This window comes from Lagopus muta, chromosome 8, assembly GCF_023343835.1.
Source record: "Lagopus muta isolate bLagMut1 chromosome 8, bLagMut1 primary, whole genome shotgun sequence".
Lineage (NCBI taxonomy): Eukaryota > Metazoa > Chordata > Aves > Galliformes > Phasianidae > Lagopus > Lagopus muta.
In genome coordinates, this window is record NC_064440.1 from 19,685,002 (window position 1) to 19,710,702 (window position 25,701).

The 25,701-nt window shown below is 42.8% G+C and overlaps 1 long non-coding RNA gene across 2 annotated transcripts; it reads left to right on the forward strand.

Annotated features, from left to right (window-relative positions):
- The first annotated feature begins 302 nt into the window (after nucleotides 1-302).
- LOC125697069 (uncharacterized) lies at nucleotides 303-25,147 on the forward strand. Of its 2 annotated transcripts, XR_007378664.1 has the most exons (9): nucleotides 303-398; nucleotides 894-994; nucleotides 6,935-7,128; nucleotides 8,633-8,722; nucleotides 10,665-10,729; nucleotides 15,233-15,354; nucleotides 16,854-16,978; nucleotides 17,614-17,736; nucleotides 18,831-25,147. It is a non-coding gene; the product is annotated as an uncharacterized LOC125697069 (long non-coding RNA). The 2 variants fall into 2 exon arrangements; XR_007378665.1 differs by lacking the exons at nucleotides 303-398; nucleotides 894-994; nucleotides 6,935-7,128; nucleotides 8,633-8,722; nucleotides 10,665-10,729 and adding exons at nucleotides 12,090-12,296; nucleotides 12,910-12,993; nucleotides 13,864-13,928.
- Nucleotides 25,148-25,701: the final 554 nt, after the last annotated feature.

Here is a 25,701-nt window from a genome sequence, read left to right on the forward strand (position 1 = left end):
AATCCTCCTCAAGCTTTCCCTTGCATTCTGGTCCTGTCTAGAGGAGAAGGGTGTGGGTTTTTTATTATTAGCTAAACTGAATTTGGCGATGGACAGATGTTCACTTTGCATACAGCTGTGCTGGCTGGAGATGCATATTCCTGTCTTTCTGGAGCTGTCGTGAGGCTAAATTCATGCTGGTACAAAATAACGCTGGTGATCTCCAGATAGAAGGCACTTTAGAAATAGAAGGTACTGTGGGCTGGATTTCTGAAAGTGCTGTCAGCCCCAGCCAAAATCAGTGGGAGCTGTGGGCTGAAAATCATGATGCAGCCCTGCTCTGCAATAGTTTACATGAACGTGGTAGCTTCTCATGGGTGGCACAAGAATTCAGATCAGTCTATGTTAAAAGCTCTCAGGTAAATACAAAAGGTAGAGTGGTGGAATGATCTTGTTTGTTTGTTTGGTGGGGGCTTTTAAATTTTATTTTTGTTTTAAAACAGTGGTGTGCAATTCTGAGGACTTGGACCCAGAAAGATACAGGCTTTCACAGGCTAGCTATTGTCTCATGATGCAAAACAGGTTTTTAAGTTGTTATTGTGAATTCTTAGAGAATCCTACAGTAGCAGAATGAAAGCAATTTGCCTACACCAATAAAATCAATTTAATATGTGTGTGGGGAGGAAATGCTGTAGAACTAAACCTGAAAACTAAGTAACAATGATGAAGCTTTTAATAGAGAACGTCTCACAATCTGACATAAGTAGTAAGATTGTTGCTGTGCACTATTACTATAATTAAATTACATTATGCTATTGCACTAAACTAATCCGTCAGTAATACTGTACTTAGCAGTAGGATTTTGTCACATAAACATTATGAGACTTTAAACTTCTGCATTTCATCTTGCAAAGTGCAGGGAAAATACAGAAATTGGAACAGCAGAATGTAACATGAAAAGCTATGGCAGTGGGAAGAGGCCAGCTGGTTCAACGTGCCCGTCCTTTTAAAGCAGGTAAGCTAAGAGTGTTAGAATACGTTTACTAAAAGAGTAGAAAACGAGATGTGCGTGAGAGGTGCCTGTTAATACTTAGAAAATATTAGATGCCAATCTAAATGTTATTTGTCAGGTTTTTGTGATCTTCAGAACGTGTAAGGTTAAATCAAGCTGCTGAGAGTACACTGTTAAGAAATACATGCAAATAACTGACATGAAGCTGCAATCTTTTCTCTGAGCAGAGGCAGAGAAAGGAGGCTGCAGATCACATAGGCTCTGATCAGTGAAACAGGGTGGCTGATCAGGGGATGTAGCTTTTAGAGCAACGTTAGCTCTTGCAGACCCAGGAGAACAGTATTTTTCAAACTGAAGATTTTACACCCATCATAACAGATCAAAGCATCATTCAGATGAGCAGATCCCATCCTCTCTCAGCCTGGTAAGCTGCTGAATGTTTATTTTGATGCTAGATCTCTTCCAAAAGGGTTGCTGCAGCATTCATCCACATTGTTACACTTTCTCACTTTAGGAAGATAGAGACAGTCTTACCTGTTCCTTTATATTAACAAGAACAAGCAATTACTGGATTTTAACAAAAATCATTGAGGGAAAAATGAGCGGACTTCTGCCCCTGTGCTTACATCTTTTATGTGTAGCAGAAAAATGCATACTATAAGCATATGCCACTATACCATACCACTGAGACACTTGCTGTACTTTCTCTTTTTTCCACTGCTGTATATGCTGTACCATCTTGGTGCGCAGTGCTTGCAGTCTAATTGTGCATGCAATATCCACGCTAAACGAACAGCACGGCAATGGAATGGTTATGCTATTCATTAAGGATTCAGAATTTGTGCAGAGGTCCATTCTAGCTCCTGGGGGTAGGAGAAGGATGAAAGCATGATCCGTTATTAAGCCTTGTGAGAGTGTCACCCCTTGCCTCTAGCAGGCTCAGGAGTGGGACTTAGCATCTACGGGGCGGTTACCAGCCGTAATATATATTTATGCCGTGTCCATCGTGTATAAGAATGCTCTCAGTAAAACTTAGTCTAGGCTGTAATAATACTTCGCACTTCTTTGTTGCCTTTCATCCGAAGATTTCATTGTGCCTTTAAAAGCTTTCATTAACTAAAACTCACAACCCCATTGTGTAGTAACTGTGCATTAACACCTCCACCATATGTAAAATACAGTGCAGAAATGCGGGAACTGGTGTAAGTGATTTGAAAAGCTGGCAAGAATGGGGGGGGGGGGGGGGGGAACAGAATCGATTATTGCCACGTCTCCATGCTAGCCCTGTGCTTTCCATCTAAAATGTCTCAGCCTTGGATTGATGCTGTAACTGCACTTTGCTGCGTTTTTAAATGCTGACGAGCACCAAATTTAGCATTGTTTCAAAAATCTCAAGATATTTGTTCCCAGGTTCATTTATTATCCTTTGATAACAGGATGCAGATGCAGCAATGAGTGTGCTGTAATTGCCTGCGGAGCTAGGTGTGCAGTTTTTGCTATTGTTAAACTGCGGGGTCTTGTTTCCCCAGGATGTGTATGATTTCTGAATGCCAGTTACATACGTTCCCGAGAAGAGAATGTGCTCCTGAAGCTACAGTGTCCTTCGTGCGTAGCCTCCGATCCTCTACAAAGCTTACATTTCACAGGATTCAATGGTATTGGTTCTTTTGGGATCAATGAGAAACTCACCACCCATCTCCAGTATCTCTGAATTACAGAGCAGAACCAGATCAAACGCAGAAGAGTTCCCTCATTTATCCTTCCTCTGTCATACATCAGAGTGTGTGCTGCATTCATTTTGTGTAGGCGGGCTGGTGTCTAATGTACTCTGTGAACATATTTATAGAGGATTAACCTGTGTCAGGTATTCCTAAAAACTGATTTCGTTAAAGTACAAATTTTATTCTACTTGTCTCAAACACAGAAATCATTCCTGCCTGGCTTTGATATTGGTCATCTTTTTGCTGGGGTATGACACACTGAGCGATATCAGTAGCCCTGCTATGTGTGACAGCTTTTTTCCCCCCGGCCGACGCGTCCTGGCACATTGTATGATCTGCGCCTGAGGATGTCAGCCTGCAGCCAACGTGCTCTCTAATAGAATGTACCATGTAGCAAATGCTGGAATACTGTGGCTCCAGCCTTCAAAGTGCTTCACAGCAAACAGCAAGTAGAAGGTGGGGAATGGCAGTTGCTGGGGAGGACCTGGAGGCACGGTGTGCCGTGTGCGCACTGACCCAGCGCCTGCTGTTCCAGGACCCATCCAGCAACGCAAAGCTACAGGAACACAGACATCCGCAGCCCTCCTTTCTTCCCCAAGTCAATAATACATTTTAAAATATTTACTTTGGCGCAGGCAACATCTAAACATTTATCTCATGTAGGAGAAGGATTAAAAGGAAATATAAAAGGATAGCATAGCAGTGGAGAATTCTGACCCTCATCTGCAATTTGTGAGGAAAGCTCCAAAACACTAATGGCAACTTGAGGAGTTGCCAGCTAGGAACTTGGGCTAGAACTGAGGAAGGGCAGACTTCTGATTAGGGGCAATTTACTAAAGATCAGAGCTGCAGAGAAAATGACCTGAGCAAGCAGTGGCAAACCTATTACTTGAATGTGTGACAGCAAGATTTAAGGTTTCTTCTCACCTGGATTTTTGGCCTGGCATTCTGGATTTTGTTGTGCTTTGTTGTTTAAATTTATATCATTCCATACTGGGATAGAAATTGTACGACAAGGCTTATAGTGCTTTGTTTTCAATAGCTAATGTCTTCTAGTTGAAATGAATGGTGGGAGTTGACTTAATATTTGCCACTTATCTGATTGCTTTTGAATTCAAAGAGTTCAGCCCATTCTGAATGCAGTTCTTCATACTTGATGGTTTGTTGTTGTTGTTGTTTTTAATAACTTGTGTCAAATATTATTTGTTCTCCTATCAGTCCATCTTATCTGGATGTAAGAAAACACAAAAATCAGTTTGTGCGGGGGGAAGAAGGATTATGCTCAGCAGCCCATCAAGCAGTTTATTTTTTGGTTCATTCTCATCTCCTTTATTCAAATACCAACTCTGAAGCTTGCAAATGTTTCTTCTTGCCAAGACTTTTGCCCCAGCACACATTAATGCTCTTTTTCACCTTTTTGTGTGTTTTGAGTGCAGCAAATTCCCCTATTTAATAAGCAATGAACAACAAATTCCCCTATTTAATAAGCAACTTCCTCATGTTAAGTTTTTCCGTATCAAAGAGTCTTCTCTTGATTTTAGCGCAGCTCTGTGCTTGTATTTGTTGATTAAGCACTGGTAAGTGTACAGCAACAAATGCAGTAGTACTGCATGTTCGTGGGCCTTCCTCAGCCCCTCTGCAGCCTGAGCCCATGCATCTCAAGGTGCCCTGGCAGCAGCTGCTCATCAAGAGGTATCCTGCAAGAGGGCAAGTGGGTATTCAAGAGATGAGAGCGGCACTTTCTGGAGAAATGTGACCCCTTTTCTGCTGTCCAACAGACATTAGGCTTATGGTACTCTCAGAAAATATCATGTATGTTACATCCATTTCATACTTCTCCCTGAAACCTACATCATTTCAAGTTATACAATAGCAGAATAATTTGCTACCCATTTTCTGACCAATTTAAGAAGCTTTCTTTAAAAAGAAGCTGGCTTATCAGAGACGACTGGTGGACATGGACAGGGGGATGTGTGTGTGTGTGCATCTGGAGCTCTTTTGTTCTCTCTTGGTTAGCCTTGGTTGTTAAGACAGCTGTTTTGGTAATTTCTTGGCTGGCTTTGCAAGGAAAAAAATCTTGGTCTTTGCTGCTTGTGGAAGAGAGAATGTCATAATATTGCTCTTCCACTTGACTGACAGGCACCTCTGCTGAACACACAGCGTGTTTCATCTCGGAGCACTCGATGAATATCTTTCCCCCCCCCCTCCCCAGACCAGCCCACCTCCACTCGCTATGCTCCTTGCTTTTTCTACCAGGATTGCAATCTCTGCCTTTTGTTCCTTCTTCTCGGCAGTTAATACCTCCCCACCTTACAAGTCAGTGGTGGATTCTGTCAGTTAAAAAACCCAAATAACAAACCCTCTTACCCTGAAGGCCTCCTCCTTTCATGTGTGCATTTTCCTAGCCTGCAAGGGAGTTGATGCCATAACCCTGAGCTTTCATGGAATAGTTTCTAAGCCTGTGTTATGAATATATTCCGAAGGGAGAATGAGCATCCCCTGTTCTGGCAGCTCACACATTGCATGACTTCCTGCCCTTCCCCTGTCCCTTACCACTTATAACCTTGGCACTTCTTCCCCTCTGCATGTAACGTCTCCCTTGAAATCCTCCAGCACTGTGCCATCACCTCAGCCTGCTCCAGCCATTGCCTGGCAATGCAGCAGCGGCACAGAACCTAACAGATTTGCCTCTGTTAAGATCCTCACTGTTGCGCTTTTGCAGGTTTCCAAAAGCTGGATGACCTGTGATACAGGATTCCCATCCTTCTCTTCCATCCACACTCTTATTCCGTGTTCATTTCAGAAACCTGGAGAAGGATCCTGAAGGCAAAATGAAGATCCGATGTTATGAGGTGATCTGACATTGCATCCTGCATTTAATCACTCACTTCTGCTATTTCTGACATATTTTTTGAGCCCACAGTGCTTACACTGTGTATGTATTTAAATTTTTTTTTCCCTTCACCTCTTCACTCCTTTGCCTTACTTTGAAATGACATCTGCTTAAAAATCCAAGGCTTGTCTCTGATGTCTCAGCCAGGGGTATGCCAAGTAGGTATATAAGAGACAGGGAGGTAGGGCTGTCAGGTGGCTGAGGCCACCTCATGCTTTGCAGTCTGTGTAGCGGTGTGGTATAAAGAGGGCATCCTACACTGCGGGAAGCTCACGGCTCCTGTTACGGACAACTATTCCCTCTGTCATTTAAAGTGGACGGTAATCCAAATTTTGTTGTTTTTTTTTTTTCCCCTTTCATCTCCCAGGCCCACAGGATGGGTGGCCAAACAGAGCTGGCCTGTCCCCTGCCTATGGCTGTGTGTGACCTGGTGCTGATAGAAGACCTCCTCCCGCCCGCCTGCTCCTCTGTCCCTCCCCATCTGCCTCCCATCCCAGTAGGGAGGCTGTATCAGAGCCCAGCTGCAGAACACAACATGTCCTGGCAATGTTTTTGCTCCCTAGTGACTCACTGCATTTTGTACATGATGGCACAGGATAATCTGTCACCTCAAATCCTACTAGTTCTGCAAGATGGCTTTTATGCAATCAGTGGGTACTTTCACCCTCTCTCTTCCACACATGAATATAACGTCCAGCTTGACTCCCCCAATACATTTTGTTTTTAGAGAAAGCAGCTGTGTTGTCCTTCATGAAAACAGCTCGTAATTTAGCATTACTGCATTATGTCCCCTTGGCAACGCTTTCTATCTTCAGGACATACATTTATCACAGACATCACAGGATCTCTATGGTGCTTTATTTTTCCATCAAGGGAAGCTAAAAGAGCATTTCGTTCCATGAAGCTTTGATTGATCTTTTCCGCAACATACCTCTGGTACTTCTCCCAGTGTCTCTTCCTGCCAAATAGGATTTCTTCCTCCTTTCTTTATCTTGCATGAGTCTGAGCTGATCTCCACAGTATGAGCTTGCTCTGCCTTCCAACAGTACCAATCTCTGTGCTAAGCAGAACAACTTCTTCAGTCAGCTCTTCAGCCCCGGTAAACTTCAGCAGCCAGTGGCTCTTAGCCTTACCCAGAAGCTCCCAAGGTGAGCTGAATCACTAATTTGCTGGTGATGGATGGCTTTTCGGTTTGTTCTTTAACTTTTGGAATTACAAGGCAGCTACCAAGAGTAGATAGATGGGCACATAATAAATTAAGTTCCAGATGAACAGAATATGATGACCCTGTTACTTGCTGTAAAACTTCTTTCTTTGTTTGTACTGCAGGCTGCACTGTTGATGGTTCTCCTGCTGGTGCTCACTCCTGAGATTCCAAGCTTAGTCTTCTGAATAGGAGATACAGCGTGCTGCCATGCTTGCCAAACCTATTTGATCAGCACACACAGCTTGAGGAAAAAACAAGGAAGAAGCAGGAATGCAAATTTTAGAGAAATCTTTCAAACTCTGCAGTGATCGGTGAGGTAAATGCAAAGCTTTTTCTGCTTTTCAAAGCAATGGTAGTATCAGTTTATGATATAAAGCTATTACATAAGACAGTAAGGTATTTGCCAAAAAAAAAATCTTTAGTTTCTGTTCTATTTTTCATGATGGACAAGAAACGCCATCCATACTGATTGACTGTTGGCATGCGACTTACCACTGAGCAACTGTATGTTGATGGATAAGCCAGTCTCATCCAAGTGTCAGGAAGATTATAAAAAAAAAAAAAAAAAGAGCTGTCTGTAGTTGCTCCATCTCTGAGGAGATTGCCAACTCACCCTAACAAAAGAAAACATTAGTGTGCTATTTGCGTCTCACAAAGAGACTGTGATAAGATGACATGATAAATGATAGAGGGCTTTTTTTTTCTCCAGTAAAAACACATAAGGTAGCTAAATTGTCAAGTGTAAAGTATATCTTGGCTCTTGCAACTGGCGTGAGTCATTTATTTTTTAAAAGGGGGAAACAGTCAGAAAAGCAAGAGTGTAGGCTCTGGGCTTTCTGTATTTCTTAATACTACTCTAATTGCATTAAGAAATTATATGATATAGTAATTGATACACACATGCACAGAAGCACCCACCTACGCATATGTTCAAGGAGAAAATGATCAAGGGCCAAATGACTGATTTGCTTTTAGATATCCCACAGAAAATTGTGCACGCACATCGAGTGACCATTCCGCTGCCTTGCCTGCACTAATGGCTATTTGAGTGCCTCTGTTTTATTACTCTGAATTAGAGATCCAAAGGAAGGTAATTTTAGGTGGCAAAAAAAGGAGGTACCTCCAAAAAAAAAAAAAAGAAAGCCCTTCAAAAACAATCTTATTTTCTGTGCCTAGTCTGGAATGATATGCATTAACCACAGCTATGCGTGCATGCGTGGTGTGATTGTCTCTGCAAATCACTGGTGACGTGTAGGAAGCTGTTTGCCCAATTTCATGATTGGAATGTTTGTTAAATGGTAGTACAGCAGTTTGAGATTTGGCTGTTTGAGACTGCTAGCTACTGTGGAAATTTGGCCCTGCATGAGTACAAACTCATGCTGTACATGGTAGTAGAGAGCACCCCCATCTTACCTTCTGCTCTGCACTGAAACACCAGAGCAACACGATGATTGGGGGCCTTGTTTTTTGCTTCCCAAGTTCTAGAGAAAGAAAGTTTCAATCTCCTAAGCACTTTTGCAGTAACTTTATTCATACAAATTAAACCATTTGACACACACGGAGACAAGTTTGGAGGACGCAATTTATGAAAACATGGATCTTAAGTCAATGAAAGAAGAAATGCGTGTGCTTTGCTTTACCCACCTCATGGCATCTTCAGACACAAATTAAATTCTTGAAGAGAATGCTTTACCTCATATATTAGCAGTTCCAGCCTTGGATTCTTGCAGACAATTTGGTTTATTTCAAGTAACATTCTGCTGCTGCATCTATCTGATGTTACTTTCTCCTTAATGTTTTTTTTTCACTGTATCATTTAGGTCTGCTCTCACCTGGAGGAAGGACCGATTGTGCACCCAGTTCTGTGCTAATGGGAAGTTTAAACTTTGTGCATCTTAACTTCATGTAGCGTAAGTAGTTCTGCTTCCTTCATGTCACAGTGTGAGAGAGATGGAGGAGTGGGAGACCTCTGTGTAGGAGAAGCAAGTACTGCATTGTAGTTTGCAAATAGTGGCATTTTGCAACCTGACAAAGGACAGTCGGTGGCTCAGCCCTGTTAATGCATTGTAACACGCCAGCAAGAGCTTTTTTGTGCAGTGTAAAATAACGTGTGTTTATGTCTCTTGCATGCTAGAGATCATTTTCCCACATCACAAATTTTGAATTGAAATCACTGTAAAAAGAAAACGAAACTAAACAGGTATCTAAAGTATCTAATTCTGTTGAAATTTGTGGCCACAGATGCAGACAAACCAACCCCATAAAACCAGAGAGATCGCACCATCTTGTGACAGGCGTGCCGCCTGCTCTGTGTTGTGTCTGACCTTGTCTTCCTCAGCTTGGGAGACTCCTTCCCAGTGACCAAGTATCTGAATTGCAGTCTAATAGCGTATGGAGCAGGTTGTCTGCAGTTATTACTGCAGAAGCAATCTCCGCGTTGGGGTGTGGGCCGTAACGGCTGGGGCTTTGGGGAGGCAGCTTTTCATCCCTGTTCTTACGGCAACCTTCGCAATCCAGGTTTGAAAAGGCTGCAAACCCAGAAGCAAGCACTGACTTCCTATCAACCTGTCAAAGAAATAATAAAAACCCTATCACTGCGACACCAGTGGCTGTCCTCACCAGGCAGAATAGCAACCTGCTTAGGCATAAATCAGATCGTTCTGTTACGGAGTCGTTGCTGAGAACAAGACTTTTATATCACTCTGATATCCATAGAAATTAATCTAATTTGTTCCCCATTTTAATTAACCTCTGTATGTCACACCCAAGTTCCGATGCTTGCAAGAAAAAGAATTTGCTAATAATCAGATTATTTTTCAGTCAGAAAATAGCCAAGAGAGGATTTTAATTCAAAAATAAAGAGACAGAAATGTTTTAAAAGAAAAATGTTATTTCTTCCAAATTACCAAGTGCTGCTCTCTGGTGTAACATTATTATTCTGTGTAGCAATTTATTAAATGAAGCAATTTATGGTAGCATCTCTGCAAAATGCCGTCCTTTATTGAAATGAAAGCGAGTAATAGCATAAGGACTGTAGAATAAAAAGGCAGAATATCTTCTTTTAGACTATTACAAAAATACACACATTGTCTATTTGACGATCAATACACTACCGTAAAATAAAATGGAGCTGTGGTATCATCATCATAATTTCTATTTCAAATGATTTGCCGAGAGCCAAACTGTGCCTTTTATGGAAAAGAATGACAAATGCTTTAATTCAATATCACACGCACGTGTATATGCGAGCTGAAATTCTGTTGCAGCTCAGAGCCGTGAGGCAAATATTTTAGGATCATTGTGAGTTTAAAAACAACAGACATGTGGGAGTGCTTCCATTTATTTACACTTGTACTGACTTAAAATTCAAAATGTTATTTGATGCTTTTAAAGCGCTGCTGTGGGATGTTAAATTACTGCTGCGTTCTTGCTGCTCTGAGATACCTTTCAACCTGCCAAATGCACGAGGAGGATGATGATGATAATAATAACAGCAGCAGCACAGGGATCTTTAAAATCATGCGGGGCTCCTTCCTGTAAGATAAACACCATTTTCACAACCCCCCCCCCCCCCCCCCATTTTATGATTCAGCATTTCTGACGGAACAAAGTGAAATGATGAAAGTAAAATAACAACAGGTTTGTGTGGGATGGGAAAGGAAAAAGGAGTGCGTGCATTGTTACAATTTTTGCAGAAACTGGAGGGGGAAGGAAAAAAAAAAAAAAAGCTTTTATAAAAAGCACCCCCTCCCCAACACGGGAAAATTCCTCCTCTTGTTTTTATTATTCACCACATTTCCTTCTTTTATGCTTCTTTCTGATCTCCCTCTTTTGTTCCTTTTCCCTCCTCAGATGCTTCTTCTCTGCACAGTGGGGGCTCCGGCAGCTGGGGATGCAGGACGTGGGGCTGGCGGCAGGTGAGCTGTTGCGGGCATCGGCGGTCGAGGGAAGGCGGGTGGCTGCCCACCGGTGCGACTGGCCGAGCAGTGCAGGGCCTTCCTTCCTACCTGACTGCCCCAAGGGCAGGGTGCGTACCAGGTGCCCGCGTGGTATTGCGGCGTTCTGCACCTGCCTTGCTCAGGGCTGGGGGAGAGAGGGAGGAGGGACAGATGGGAAAGGAGGAGGTGGGATGGCAGATGTGTCTTCTGGTGGGGATGGGGCTGTCAGGCACCCGTGGGCCGTGCCACAAGGATGTGTGTGCTGGCTGCTGCTGACCCTGCCTCCCGGCCCCATCCAGTGTAATTCTGAATGCAGGCATGTGGCAGTGGTAGCCACAAATGGCCCCGAGGGGCTGGAAAGGAGAGGGCTGTTCTGCCTCGTTTTTCTTGTTCTTGGTCTAGTATTAAACGTGGAGGTTGGTGGCCCTGATGTGGCAGGGGGGTTGGAGATTCATGATCCTTGAGGTCCCTTCCAACCCTGGCCATTCTGTGATTCTGTGATTCCAAAGTAGTTTTATTGCTTGTGGGCACTCAGTCAGTGCCACAGCCGTGCTGGCAGCATCACACAGTGTCTCAGTTCTTTGAGGGGAGATCAGAGGTCACTGCTGCAGTGCATTAGGGGCTGATTTACTGAATAGCTAAACGCATTTAAAATGTAATTTCCCAAAGAAGGTGGTGTAGTTGGGGCCACAAATGAGAAAGAGCACAGGCCGCTCAATGCCCCTGTGTTCTGCAGGCACAGCTCCAGGCACGGACACGAACTGCTGCGGCCACCTCCACGAATCTGTGGCTTCTCTGGGCTGGTTCCTGCTCGTGCCACACCGGTGCCTTTTGGACGAGAAGTGCCGGGTGGGAGAAAATGGCGTTTGCTGGCATTGCTCCAACGATGCGTCCTAGCACTGGGGGAATAACCAGGGATCCCACTGCTGCCAGGCCAGGAGGGGCCAGCAAAGGCCCTGCTTGAAGGTTTCCCTGCGGCAGCCGGGTACTGGGCGGCGCCGGCCGAGACGAGCAGGGCTCCCGCGGAGCTCCCGGGCCTCCCCGCAGTACTCCCCCGCGGGACAGCCCAGCCGGGCTCGGACCGGCTCGGTGCCCAGCCGGGCGGCGCCCGCCTCGGCCCGTGACACCGGCAGGGGGCGCTCTGGCTCCGGGAACGCGCTGCCGCCGCCGCTCGGGTCGCGTCGCGGGCCCCGGCCCCTCCGCCACCGGCCTGGGGTGGCCGTGCCCCATTCCGGCGGGCGGGGACGGGACGGGGCGGCAGGCGCGGCTGCTGCGGCGGTACGGTGGTGCGGAGCTGGGCTGAGGGAGCGGCCGGCAGAAGTTGGTGACAAAGATGCCGTGCCCCTGCTCGCAGCCGGCGGGTTTCTTTGTGCGTTTAGCAGCGCGTCCCGACACCGTTCTCGCTCAGCGCGTTCGGCCGGCTGCTCTGACCTGTGTGCGTCGCTTAGAGAATTTATTCTATTGAAGAGGAAAAGCCTTCCTAATTTTTGCAGAGGTTTTCCGAACGTGGTGTTGAAATGGCAAGCGAAAAACAATTTCTTTTTTGGTAATTGTTGAGTTTTTTTTAAATTCCAGTTAGTGCAGTACAGATACGTGCTCTAGAGAGCCCCTGATTCTTTCATCTGTCGGTGTAACCTCACCTGTCATCACCGCATATGTGTATCTTGCATATGTGCATCTTTAAGGCTCAGTAACAAAAATGGTTTTTATTAAAAGCCTTCCAAAACAAAGGTGAAAGAGGAGAGAGGAAGATGTAAAAACCCAGCAGGCAATGCATTCCTCCCTCAGTGAGATGATCCAGACATCTGGGGCCAACCCCTCACACAGCAAATTGAGCACCATGACCCCATGATTCCCCCACTTGGTCCTTCCCAGGGCACCCTCAGACCGTGTGAGCATTCCAGGGGCACAGCAGCACAGTCTTGCATTGCAGGAAAGATCCAATTAAAACCAGGCTAACCCAAAATAAAGCCTTATTCTGTACTAGAGTAATTATCTGCGATGACTGTAAATTCTTTGTTTCCTGTGCACAGAGACGTGCTTTTAACCAGAGGCTGTATTTGGTGCTTTAGAACTAAAAGAACTATTTTCTTGGTGGTTTGGTTTTTTTGTTTTTGGTGGGTTTTTTTGTTTGTTTGTTTGTTTTTCTTTCACTCTAGGATATGCAAACCAATCTTTAGGAAATGGAATGCATTCTGCTTTGTCATCCTGCTGCTGGCTTCACTGTTTTGAGTGGCTTTGCGGTGAGAAGTTTTAATAATCATGTTTTTGAAGTTTTATTTCTTTGCTGTGTGACTGGCCAGGGATCCACTGCAGCACGATGCTCAGGCAGCACTTCAGGCAGTGCCTTCTCAGCTAGTTTAGCAGGAGGGCTGCAGAATGCCCTCCTGAGCGAGATGTTCTTCAGGAGAAGGGGCAGCTCCCTGCACTTGGACCGATCACACAGTATCTTCTTTCAGTGGGCTCCTGCAGTAATTTCTGTAATGTGCCAAACCGCTTTGCTGCAAAATAAATATTCAGAGATGGGGAGGGAGGAGGGGGAGAACGGAGGAAAAAATGGGCTTCCCAGTGAGCTATTGATTTGAAATACGACACGTTTTATTGATACAAGAAAACCCAGCCATAAGGAAGCGGTTTGATATTGCACAAAATTTGAAAAAAATCATGTGCATCTGTTTAGCACAATATAGTGCATAATGACAGCAATCTTCCCTGTTTGTATCTACTCATCTGATTATGCAGCGTAACAATTCTTTTTGTTACACATTTATTTACTGAAGGATTTTTTTTAATGGGTAATAAATTAGTAAATCAAATATCATGTGCTTGGGAAAATACGTTAGCGGAGTCCCTGTGCAGAAGATAGCTGCAATTCATATTTTATGTGAGATGCAGTGCTCCTCACATAAACAGCTCTCACTATGAAGTTATGTGCTTCTCTTGTGGAGAAGACAAAAGAAGTTTTAAATCACTATTTAGGACTCTTTCATCTAGGCACATATTATTTTGAAAAGCTTCGGTTTTTAACACTGCAATGCAGCACTGATGTAATGAAGAGCTTTGACTTACTTGAAGTATAACCCAGTGGCCTTCTTTTGATGCTTTTTCCATAGCTATTTCTGCTGCTGCTTCCTGTCCTTGACCCAACGATACATTGTGAACTTCTCCCCAGTCGATGGTAAATTCAAACTTGTTCCCTAAACAGAACAATATACTGTACTACTTCCAGCCAGATAATGAAGTGTTCCAACAAGCACATATTCTACACACCCTGTGTAAGTGGTATGCAGCACATGAGGCACTAAATGTAAAACAAAAATACCCCTCAAAAACACAATTTCAATAAACCAGCAGAGCTAGGACATTGAATAGCTTTCCGGCTGGGTGTTCTGTATCAGCAAAATGCTGCTGTATCTGAAGAGCAACCTGAACGTGGAGCAATTGATTCTTGCTAATGTGTCCCTACCTATAGCCTAGATAAATGTTTCAGTGCATTTAGAAATGGATATGCTGTAAATGTACAGCTGATTAATCTGAAGAGAAAACGAAATCAGTGTCTCACTGAAGCTAGAGAGCATGCAGGGAGTAAACAAAGTCCTTAGGCTGACACAAAGAGGTAGTTTGTTACAAGGAGGGGTAGCAGGTTCTCAGCTTGTGTAGCAGTAGGGTCAAATCTGTTGCTCGAGCGCACTTAAGCAAGGTGGATAGCTTGCTCTAGCAAAAAGGAGAAGAGCAGACAGCTACCTCTTGTTTCAGAAAGCAGGCAGGATTCTCCCCAGCAGCTGTGGGAGTCAAGCACTGCAACTTTCATCAGATAGTGCGTGTTCCAGCTGTAACACCGTCTCTGCATTAACATGTGACAGCACTCAGTGGTAATGGAAAGGCCTCTCTCATTTCTCTGCTTGTGGTAGTTAGAATAAAGACCACAAGTACCAAGCGCTGCTAAGTAATTTGGTAGAAATTTCTTTAATGGGCAATGCTGTGTTTCCTTACGATTGTTAGTAATAGGGTCTGATATCATGGTTCATAGTCGACACGGGGACCATCAGGAGATGCACTGCCAGGGAGCAGCACTACCCTCTTGGAAAGTTTTTGCCGATGCTGCCTTATGCCTCGTCACTCAATATGCTACAAGCTTCATTTGGACAAAAACCTTGTAAATTAAGAAATACAGTTGACAGAGCCTCAGGGAAAGCAACAGGTAAGGTGTAAGACCTACCTCTGGGGCATGATATTTTATCATGATTGACTGACACTTGGTAGAGCTCCAAGTACAACACACATTAGGGTCGCTCGCGATGCAAAACCTGTCCTTCTGAGGGCTGAGGCTGCTAAGTGAGCTGGCAGCCCCAGCCATGCCAGCCCCTCGGCTGTCTCATGTCATTATCAGGTTTGGGAATGGACTTTCTGCTTTTCATCCTTCCAAAAATTTCTCTTTTCAGGACATACTGTAACCACACTACTCCTGCTTCTTCTTTCTAGGAGCTGTCAGTATCTCTGTCTGAGTCACAACAGCTATTCCTTGTTATCTGCGGTTGAAGAATACATAGAGCCAGCACGTTTCAGCATGAGTATATGGATTCTGAAAATCAGCATAAGCACAGGTCCTGATTTTTTAAAAACACTGTGTAGGATCTTCTTCATTATAGTGATGGCTCAGTGGTTGAAGGCATGCTGCACACTAATTTCTCTCCATGCAGAGTGAGAAGATCAGCTAGCTGATGAAATAGTGGTCAACATCAATTTAGAGAGTTTATTAAGCATTCAGTTCTTTTTATTTTTCTAACTAAGGGCACTGGACAGAATAGCCATGAAATTAATGGAAAAAAATTCTAATACTTTCCTTATCTGTGTTTATTTCTGCCAAAGCTTTGGATTTTAGTTGTAGCTGATGTCCCTGTTTAATTCCCAGATGGTCAAGGTGCAAAGACCAATTAATTGAACCTCCACCAACATAGGGAGAAATTCTGAATGTGAGGCTCTTTTGAAATATCTACTTTCAAGAATTAAATGTAGATTTTTGTGTATGAGCCTTTACTATGCCAACAAGACAAGAACCAGTAAATTGTGTTCAAAAAGGATATTAGCACAGTATTCCAAGGTTAACTGAACTCAAATTTCTCTAGATGAGGAATAGTTACTGTTAAGAAATTGTCAGGTCAAAGATATGTGGTGAAAGACTTAAAAATTTAGAAGACTGTAACAGCCAGATGTAAATTTTCCATTGTTGTAGAAAACAAAAAGGGAGCTCTACACCATTATTTGCTGTGTTGTAGAGGGTTGTACTGTTAGTCGATATTTAATCCAGAAGTGCATTCAGCTATATACTGGTAGCGACCACAGAGTTATAAGCCATCAGAACAGCAAAAGATAGGAGAGAAATAAACTATTGACTGCAATTGCCCCTTTGAAAAAGAACAGGAATGTTGAGAGGGGAGGGAAGGAGTTTCCTTGTCTCTGGTGATTTATTATTCTCTGGGAACAGGTAAACCAACCCTGGCTCATGAAGATACTTTAGAATAGGAAATGTTTTGCCTTTGAAATGCACGAGATTACATGTCATTTCAAATAGTGTTCATGGCGAAGATACCCCTGGGACCACCTTACAAGAGCTTGATTTCTTGCCTGCAAATTAGTCAGTTCAAAACACTTCTCCTCTCATCTCTGCCTTCAGCTCTTAATACCACACACACTATTTGTAAAATGGAGGATAGGAATGAAAAGACCCTGAATACAAAAATACAATAAAAAAAAAAAAATAAAAAATAGAAGACTATAAAGGCAAGAACACATCACATTTCAGAGGACAAGAAAAAGAATGAAATTTTGTTGCATTTTTGGAGGCATTTCAATAACCCCTCCTTTTTCATTTGCAGCAGGGTCTCGTTGAAACAGCGATGTTTTCCAAGTGGCAGACAGACAATAGCATCTAAATTATTTTTGAGAAAGCACTCATAGCAGAAGAGCACCCACTACTACTAAATCCATCTTAGAGGAGAAGGGTGGAGGATAAGGAAAGGTCAACAAATATATCACTTTCTTTGTGTAATGCTTAACTGACATTTTCCAACTCCCTTAGCCAGCTTTTATTTTATTTTTCCAGGAATCCTGGTAAAATGCAGCAAAGGATTTAAGGTTATCATCTGTCTCTCCCTAACTTCTGACATCTCTTTATAACAAGAAAGAGTCACAGCCAACTGTAACAGGAGGGCAACACAATGAATCCCGGTGAGACGGGGAAGGGGGGAGGTTCAACTTTGCTGCCCCTTTGCCCCTGTTCCTTCCTTGCACAACAGAAGTGCCATCTGTTCCAAGTCCTAACATGCATGCATCTTATTCCCATTCAGTAATAACTAACACAGGAAAAAGATTATCAAGTGATCTAAAGCACTAACAGCATGAGCAAGTCTTCCCCATCCAGCATGTTTTGTTTGCACGTCCAAGATCTGCCAATAAAATGGATATGAGCAAGTGCCTTAATTGCCTGGAATTATTCTGCTCCCTGGTAGAGAGGCGTGTGGTCAAGGTGTGGAACATGGAAGGATATTTAGGTGCTGGGATCAGAAAGAGAAAATGTAATGAGAGGAAGGATGTTTAGATATTCCAAACTGAATTCAGTAAACCAGTCTCTATTACTTGGTGTTGTAATATATCATCAAAATAATGCAAAATCGAGTGTGCTGTGTAAGGCTAGACAGCCACTATTAAAGTATAATGCATCTTATGCTTCATAGTCAAATTTACTGTATTCTCTAACTTAAAGCGCAACATCAACCTCCTCCTCCAACACCTTCTAGTCCTGCAAGGTCAGTTGGAGATCCAAAGAAACAATGAAAACTTCTTTTCTTCCTAACTCCCTGCAGGTGCCGAAGAAGCTGTGGATCCCTCAGTTACGCTCAGTTATGCCTGGTTTATTACTAATGAAGGTAATGGGTGGAGTAGCAGACATCGGTGAAGCAGCTACAAGGTGATGTTTGCAAAGCAAGGTAACAATTAACCACTATGTTCAGAGTCTCAGCTCTTTCACCATTTCAGTGGTATTTTCTCTTGATTTCTATACTCCATCATTTTATGTTTCTCATTTCTTTATCTTCTCATCTTTTTCTCCTTTCCTGGTGCTGCCTACCCACCATGTTACTTAAAGTGTTTTCATCACCAGAACTTGTCCGTTTTGTCAGATCCCAGCTTGCTCTCCAAGGGCTAGGGGAGGACCTCAGGCATCGGAGAAGTATGGACTGTTACAGTGTAAATAAACTCAGAAAAATTGCTTAAGAGGACAGAGTCAAGAAAGTGGCTAGCAAGTAGCTTGTGTTTCAGACTAGATTTTTTTGTGCAAGTCATGCATTCCTCAAGATGTATCTGAAGTCTGGAGCTGATCTGTCTGGCAAACCTACTGATGTCTACACTGTCAAAATACATGAGACAACATTTCATTTCTCCAAATTTCCCTTCAGTTCTTTGCCTTATTTTCTTTCTTTTCCTCCTACGCTGGGATGACATTTTTGAAGCATACTTTGAAGTACATAATTTGATCAAATAATCCAAGGGAACTCCGCATAGACATCCATGATTTAACATAGATCTATTCTAAAGAATGGCACGTCTGACAATGGAAATGGGTTTAACCCCAGTTAATTTCTACATAAAAAATTAATTAAAAATTAATGTGATTTTCCCAAGTTGGAAACGGCTGCCAGATACGCTAAATAAGACCAAGATGCAATCAGGTGTGGCGCTGAGTATGCTGAGCATCCCGGTCTGAGCAGGAGCAGAAGGGCTCAGCACCTTCCTGAGGCAGCCCTCATGCATGTCCTCCAGTGCACTCTTGTAGGTGACTTGCAGGCAACCACAAGGAGAGTGGGCAGGCATTCACTGGTCAGCAGATTTATGGCTTGGTATAGCTGATATTTTGTGTTCTGAAAACAAAAAAGGGCAGCAGTTTAATCTGAATTTTTGTCCCCCTTTTCTATTCTCCATTTGGGTTTTCACTTTCCAGCTCACACCATATGCACTGGAAGCCAAGGCAGCTTTTTTCATTGGCTTAATATTTTTCTCCTTGTCCTGACTCACATCCCTGCAGGCTTTGAGCTCCCCTGCTCTGTACCCATTTGTCACTCCTTTCAAAAAGAAGATGGAAACTCTTGGTATGGATGCAAAACTCAGAAGAGGTCTGTGCCAAATAAGAGCAAGAACACAGCTGCACAAGACTCAGCACACTTCTCATAGACAAAATGCAATGAAGGAAAAGAAGGCACTTTAAGCTAAATCAGAGATTATTATAGAATGCTTTTCCCATTCAGCTTGCTCTAGAAGGAATATGTACATGCAGCAGCAGCACTTGGGGTATGAAGAGCTTCTTTGAAAGCAGAAGCAGTTGCCAGTATTTGAGGTGTGGATGGTAAGTGAGAAAATCAGCTGTTCCTGCAGAGGTGCCCCCAGCAACAGCAGCTTCTGAGAAATCCTGCTTTTGTGTCCTCAATGAGAACACAGCCTGGAATGACTGACAGCAAGCTCTGTTTGCAGGAAGCATTTCGGACCATCATCCATTGCCTGAGGAGGTTTCCAGAGGCCAAGCAGAAGCAATCAGCTGTGTAAACATTTCAAGGTACAGAAGGAGCCATAAACACAGAGCCACAAATGGAGTTTGTGCAGATCCTTGCTGTACTGGTCTGTGAAGGCATGCTGTTATCTTTCAAACAGTGGTGCACAGGGGCGTTAGGCAGTGGTCGGGTCCTTCACCCTTGGCATCTTACTGTGCTTGTTTTACCTTCCAACTCTTCATCTTAACACCTCCAGTCTATTTCAAATACTATACACAAAGCCTTCCTGTTGGCAAAGGGGAACATACTGCATATATGGACCTATTAATTTATTGTTAGTCTAAGGTTTTCAACAGTCTGATAGTAAAAATTACCAAATCCATACAGGAAGATGTTATAAAATAGAGTTGAAATTGTTAGACAAAATTTCCCTGTTCTCTTGTGTTGTGCTTACTCCTCCAGTGTGCCTTTGGGTCTTAAGATTGACATCTTAGTATTTCTCAAAAGGAATGGGGGAGTATGGTGAGTCATCACCAGGACGAGCAAGATATTCAGGGGTGGGGGGATAGCTTTTTTTCCTCGGTCTGGTGTATTCTTGAATTTTATTTTATATGTTTTCTTAACACTAGAAGCTCACTGTGATTGAAAGACTATGATCTGCATCCTCTGTGTTTGCATTTCCATGACTTACTGTAAAGCCATAGGCAATTTAATCCACAAGGAAAAGTCACTTGTTTTTATTATAAACTAAAATTAAATTGAAACAAATCGAGTTGCATGTACCTCAAAGTTACATGCAGCCAAAAGAATTTAAAATCTACTTAGGCCAAGACAGAATTGCCAAGGCCCTGTACCATCACATCAACATAAAACACGGTTGGCCCTGCTTACCCACCAGGTGCTCAATCACTAGTTCAAGCCCTGACTTAGCATTTCTGCTACAGAGAATCATAGAATCATAGAATGGCCTGGGTTGAAAAGGACCATAATGATCATCTAGTTTCAACCTCCCTGCTATGTGCAAGGTCGCCAACCACCAGACCATGCTGCCCAGAGCCACGTACAGCTTGACCTTGAATGCCTTCAGGGACAGGGAGAGACCATAGTGTAATCTGTGAGGGTATAGGATAATTAAAATCATACACTTCAATCTAACATAGAAACTTCACACACACGCACAGAGGAATGTTTGTGAGGTAGTCCACAATTTCTGGAATTGGGAATGCATACAAACGCAGCTAGATCCCACATATATGATTATAGACTGCTTAGAAGCAGAAGGAGAAGTGCCATGATCATATATAGTTAACTTTCAAGCTAAGCAGTCATGTGAAGAGTGGAAACTAATATCTTCACATATATATTGCATATTTCAATATTTTTTCCAGCATTCTTCTGAAAGTCTCACTGGAATATTCCATTTTCTGCGATAGTCTGTGTTCACAGATGCACAGTTTTATTACAAGAAACACTCATTTTATATATCTCCAAAATTATGTGATCACCTTCTTGGTACAAAAAGAACTGTTCCAGCAACTTGGTACACGATTACATAGCTTACATATCTGTAGTGTTTGCAGCATGTGCTAAGTTCAGGATTTTTCAAAAGATTTCCAATACAGTAGTACACAAGTTTATGTAAGAACTCTGATTTTTCCATCACAAAAAATGTTTGTACCTTGTTGAACCGTCTTTGCTTTTATGTTCTTTAAACACGTGCCCTTGTGCACCTCTGAGAAAAATTTGGCTCTGATTTCTCTATAGCTTCCCATGATGTATTTTTAGGCAGCAATAAATCCCTGCCATCCCCTCGGCCTTTTCAGGGCTGAGGAATCGCAGCTCCCTCGGCCTCTCCTGGCACGCTGCCTAGCGCCTGGCCTGCTCTGCTCTAGCGCCGTACGGCAGTGTCTGCCTTGTACTGTAGGAGATACCATAATTAAATTCGTAATTTTCATTTATGGCTTCTACTTTCGTTCACATGCTTCTTGACAGTGGAATGCTTTTAACTTGTTCTGCAGCTGTACCCTCTTCTCAAGCATTATGCTGTGCCAGTTCAGTTGGATGTGCTCCTGTTTCAGCTTTAAGTTTCCCTTCTGCAAAGTCCAAATTTCTGCTAGCACTGCCTTTTCTACATTTTCTTCTCTTGCTGCTAACCAGCACATTATAGGCTAGGCAAGAGAAGAATTTAGACTTTGTTTTCTTTTAATTTTAGAAAAGGTTGCTTTGCTGCCTGAATAGTTTTGCAAGAAGCTAGATCCAAGGATATGCTCATCACTGGATTTAGACCAGACAAGTTTAGAAAGAAGAACATTTCCAAAGACAATTTAAGATAAGAAGAGCAGCAGAGCTCATCTGAGTTTGCACATGTCTGGCAGCATTTGGCTCTGCAGAGTGCGGACACAGAGAGTGTCTGAGTTTCCCCTGCAGTCAATGAGAACAGGGGATAGTCATATTTGGCAGAAAGTATTCTCTCTTTTGCAGGATTTGACTCTTGAAGAACCCCACACTATAATGAAAAACTCTTCCTCACATCTCCCCACTTCCAATTCAGGAGCTTAAAATGATTGCATTACCATTAGAAACATTACAAAGAAATCAGTCTAAAAATCACTCTAGCAAAGGCAGTGGAGCTGCAACTGCAGGTGTCATGGAATTTAGTGTGAAAGATGGTGTTTCCAAATTTGTTTCTGAAATATTTGAAAAGACTGTGTAAAGAGGGGAAGCAAGCAAACTAGCAGGCAGTGTTTTTTCCCTCTGTGGTTTTTGTGGACTAAGAATAGAGAGAACATGTAGCAAGCATCTTGCTATTAAATTTGCCCATGACAAATAGTGCAGCTGCACATAGTGTGCAAGAACATCTGTAGACTCATGACACATGCAAAATTCCCCACACTAAGAACGTGACATTATGCTGAAAACAATTCAGTTGTAAAAGCAACATAAATCCATTTTACATAGACTTTCTCCACCTTTCCTCCCCTTCTCTTTTGAATTATGTTAACTGAAGAATTCTGTCTCTCCTACATGACATTAGTAAAAATCACAATGTAAAAGTGAGTAAACATTTCAGAATTGTCCTTTTTTTCATTAGCGGCTGGAAGGCAGGTATGCCTTTCCTGGAGGAAAAGAAAGTTTAAGAAAGAATAACCAGCAGCAGAAATGCATTAGACACCAAATCCTACTCCAAGTGGATCTTGACAGGGTTTGGCAGCTGCAATTTAACTCTTCAGAAATCAAGGGGTGATTTCCTGTGTCTCTTGTGCAGTTGTTCAGTCCTAAGTGAGCAGTGGGATTGCTACCAGCCTTTACTTCGCTGATATAGATGCTTGCACAAAATGCAGCAATAGGGAACAATATGTCTAAAATGTGTAGGTTTCTAAGATAAAGGGAAATTCCCTAGCTGGGATTTATTTGAGTTCCCATAGTTTCTCTGACAAAATAATGCAGTTATTGTGGAATTCTTTAGAAGTTCATCTAAGCTCCACATTGCCCTAATGAATCATAGAATGGCTTAGTTGGAAGGGACCTTAAAGATCATCTAGTTCCAAACCCCTCCTTCTCCAATACTTTCTTTGCAATCTTTAGACTTACTGAAGTAAAAAAATCTTAAAATGGCAACACAAATACTAATTTTTGTTGCGAGTCTGAGGTTATTTAAAGGCTTTGTGATAGTAATGTCATGAGAAGGCAGACCTAGGCATGCTGTTAGTATCTGGATCATAATTAACTTGTTTCTTTGGAAACATCTCACTTACTTACTCTGACATTCAGTCAGAACAGTTCATAGTAACTACCTGAACCTCCAAGAACATTTCCCCATTCTTTATGTAGAGCGCAGAATGAGACTGAAGCTGGAGGTGTCATCCAGCTGGGTCCTAATTTTCAGCTCTCTGCCCATTAAATTCCTGCAACCTAACTGCAAAACCATAAGAGCAATGTAATGATGTTATTGAGAGCATACATTTTGAGCATACTGACTTTCTGTATTCTTTGGTTAAGTCCTTGGAATTCAGTTTCCTTTCCTAAGTGCAGAAAGCCTTGTTTTTCAATTTCAGAGAGATATAGAGCACAAATGAGAATGTTTTTAAAGCACTCTGAAGATGGAAAAAGTGTGCAAGTACCACTGATGTCACCTGACAACATTTGTTTACTGTTAGGGGTATATTAATATCTTAGTTTAATTAGATTTGATTCCTTATTCAATAACACAATGATTTCTAAAATTCACTTCCTGGTTTGATGTCCAGCAACTGTTTACACAAGATACGTGATGATGTACGTCACCATAGCAGGAAGGAATATCCTGAGAAGCAGGAGTTGGGAAATGCCCCTTTTTTAACCTGTTTTATGTCCCCACCTCTCATGCAGAGAAGTACACGTTCAGTGGTGAGTTGTGACTGCAGTCAGTTGTGGCCTCTCCATGCTGGCAATGACTGCCTGTTGTCCGCACTGTGCGCCTGAACGTCACTGCTGTAATCCTTTTTTGTCTCTGCCTGTGCATTAGTTGCTCTCTGAGGTACACGACACAGCAGTTGCAAGCAGCTCAATATAGTAATGGGCTCTGGCGAATAATGAAAGTAGCGATAAGGTTTTTAAAACATTAGCACTGCAAGGAGCTGTGGGAGAACGTAGCAAAGCTATTCTTACATGGTACGCAAAGCAGAGCACTTCAGCTCCACTTTTGCACTTTTACTCTAAATAAATTGAAGGGTTTTATGATGATTTTAAAGGCCTCATTTTGTTTTTCTCAAGGCAGAATAACTGTAACTCTTAGTGAGTAGACACTCTGTTTTCCCATAGACAAGCTATTTGAAAAATGCAGGTAATAAAATAAACACCAGTCTAGAAAAAACAAACTTACTTGTTTTAGACCAGAAGGAGACAAAATCAGCATTAAGATTATTATTATTGTAGCTGATTTAATTCTCATTTGTTTATCTTCATTTCTGTCTCTGCTGCTGTGAGTCTTGTTTATTGGCTTCTCAGCCAGGAGACTATCCTGTAGGAAATTGCTGTCAGCAGTCAGAAAGAGAATCAGCAATTCATCCTCATGCACTATCAACTTAAGTCTAAAGTAATTTAGCTGCCTTGTAAGTTCATGCTGAAGCAGTGAGTTTACAAATTGATAAATCAAACCATATTAATAAAGAAAACATATACCTCTTTTTCAAATATTCTGCTTTCTTAAAACTTTGTTGTAAGCAGTTTTTAGTAATTGCATGTTCAATTTCTAGAAAAAAAGAGAAAGAAGTCAAATTATGAAGTGTATTCTGTACAAGGTTTAAAACAGAAAGGCTATTTAACTACTCCTTATTCAGCCCTAACAAATGCACACTGAACATCCAGAATGGTAGCATGGTATGGTACCTTTAAATGGTACCTGCTTTTACTGGGCTATTTGATTTGTGTATCCTGTGGCTGAAGGCAATGCCCTGCAGCAGCAGACCCTGACTCCTTGTGTCCTTCTGCTCGTCCTACCAGCATGTGATGGAGGAGGCCTCAGGCCCAGAGTAGAAATTTGTTTGCAATGCTTCAGGTACCACAGAATGCGATGGTTTCAGGCAGAGGATTATGCTGTAATTATAAAAGTCATTTGTGAATTTAAAAACCGAATGTATGCTGATTTTGTGGTGTCCTCTCAAGTCTGCATAAGTATTGGATACCTGTCATGGGCATGCTAACATCCACTGATCTGCTGTGTGCATCCACTGCTTACAACCAGGTTTAACAGACTCAGAAGACTTGCTCACTGGTGTCATTGTGCAGGCTGACAAATGGCCTCCGGGAACAGTGAGGCACTTGCATTCTAGCTCTGCTGTGAGTCTAGAGTGATCTCCTGGGTTGTGGGAAAGTTTCCCCGGGATGATAATGGCAGGAATGAGGTGGGGCTGTGTGTCCCTCTGAGCAGAGTGCTGCATGCAGGACGCAGCCTGCTGAGCACAGACAGCACAGCGCAGCCAGGGCTGTGCCTGTGGCCTCCATCAGGTGCTCATCTAATGTCCTTGAACTGGTATTTCCAAATGTTTCCCAACTGACCTGCCACATCCTGAGAAACAATGAAGCTGGTTAAGGTTCTTTAGGTCTAAAAGAAGTCCCAGTTAGACAACAAGTGGGAAGCTTTATGGGGGCTATCAGCAAAAGGTCTAGCAGTGCCTAGAGCCGCAAGAGCACAACAGTCCATATGGGCACATCCTGTGCCTGTGGCTCAGCCCTCTGCTGAAACACATGGAACACATCGCCCAGGGCACAGCTTATTGCCACAGGCAGCGCGAGGCCTCAGCATGCATTCAGATTCAGAGCTGCAACCAGCAGTTACTGAATAGCAGCCACTTACCAAGTCTAGGCACACTATGAAAATCCTTCTTGAATCAAATGTCCCCAAGGGAGTCAGAAATTAAAGATGCTCTTCCA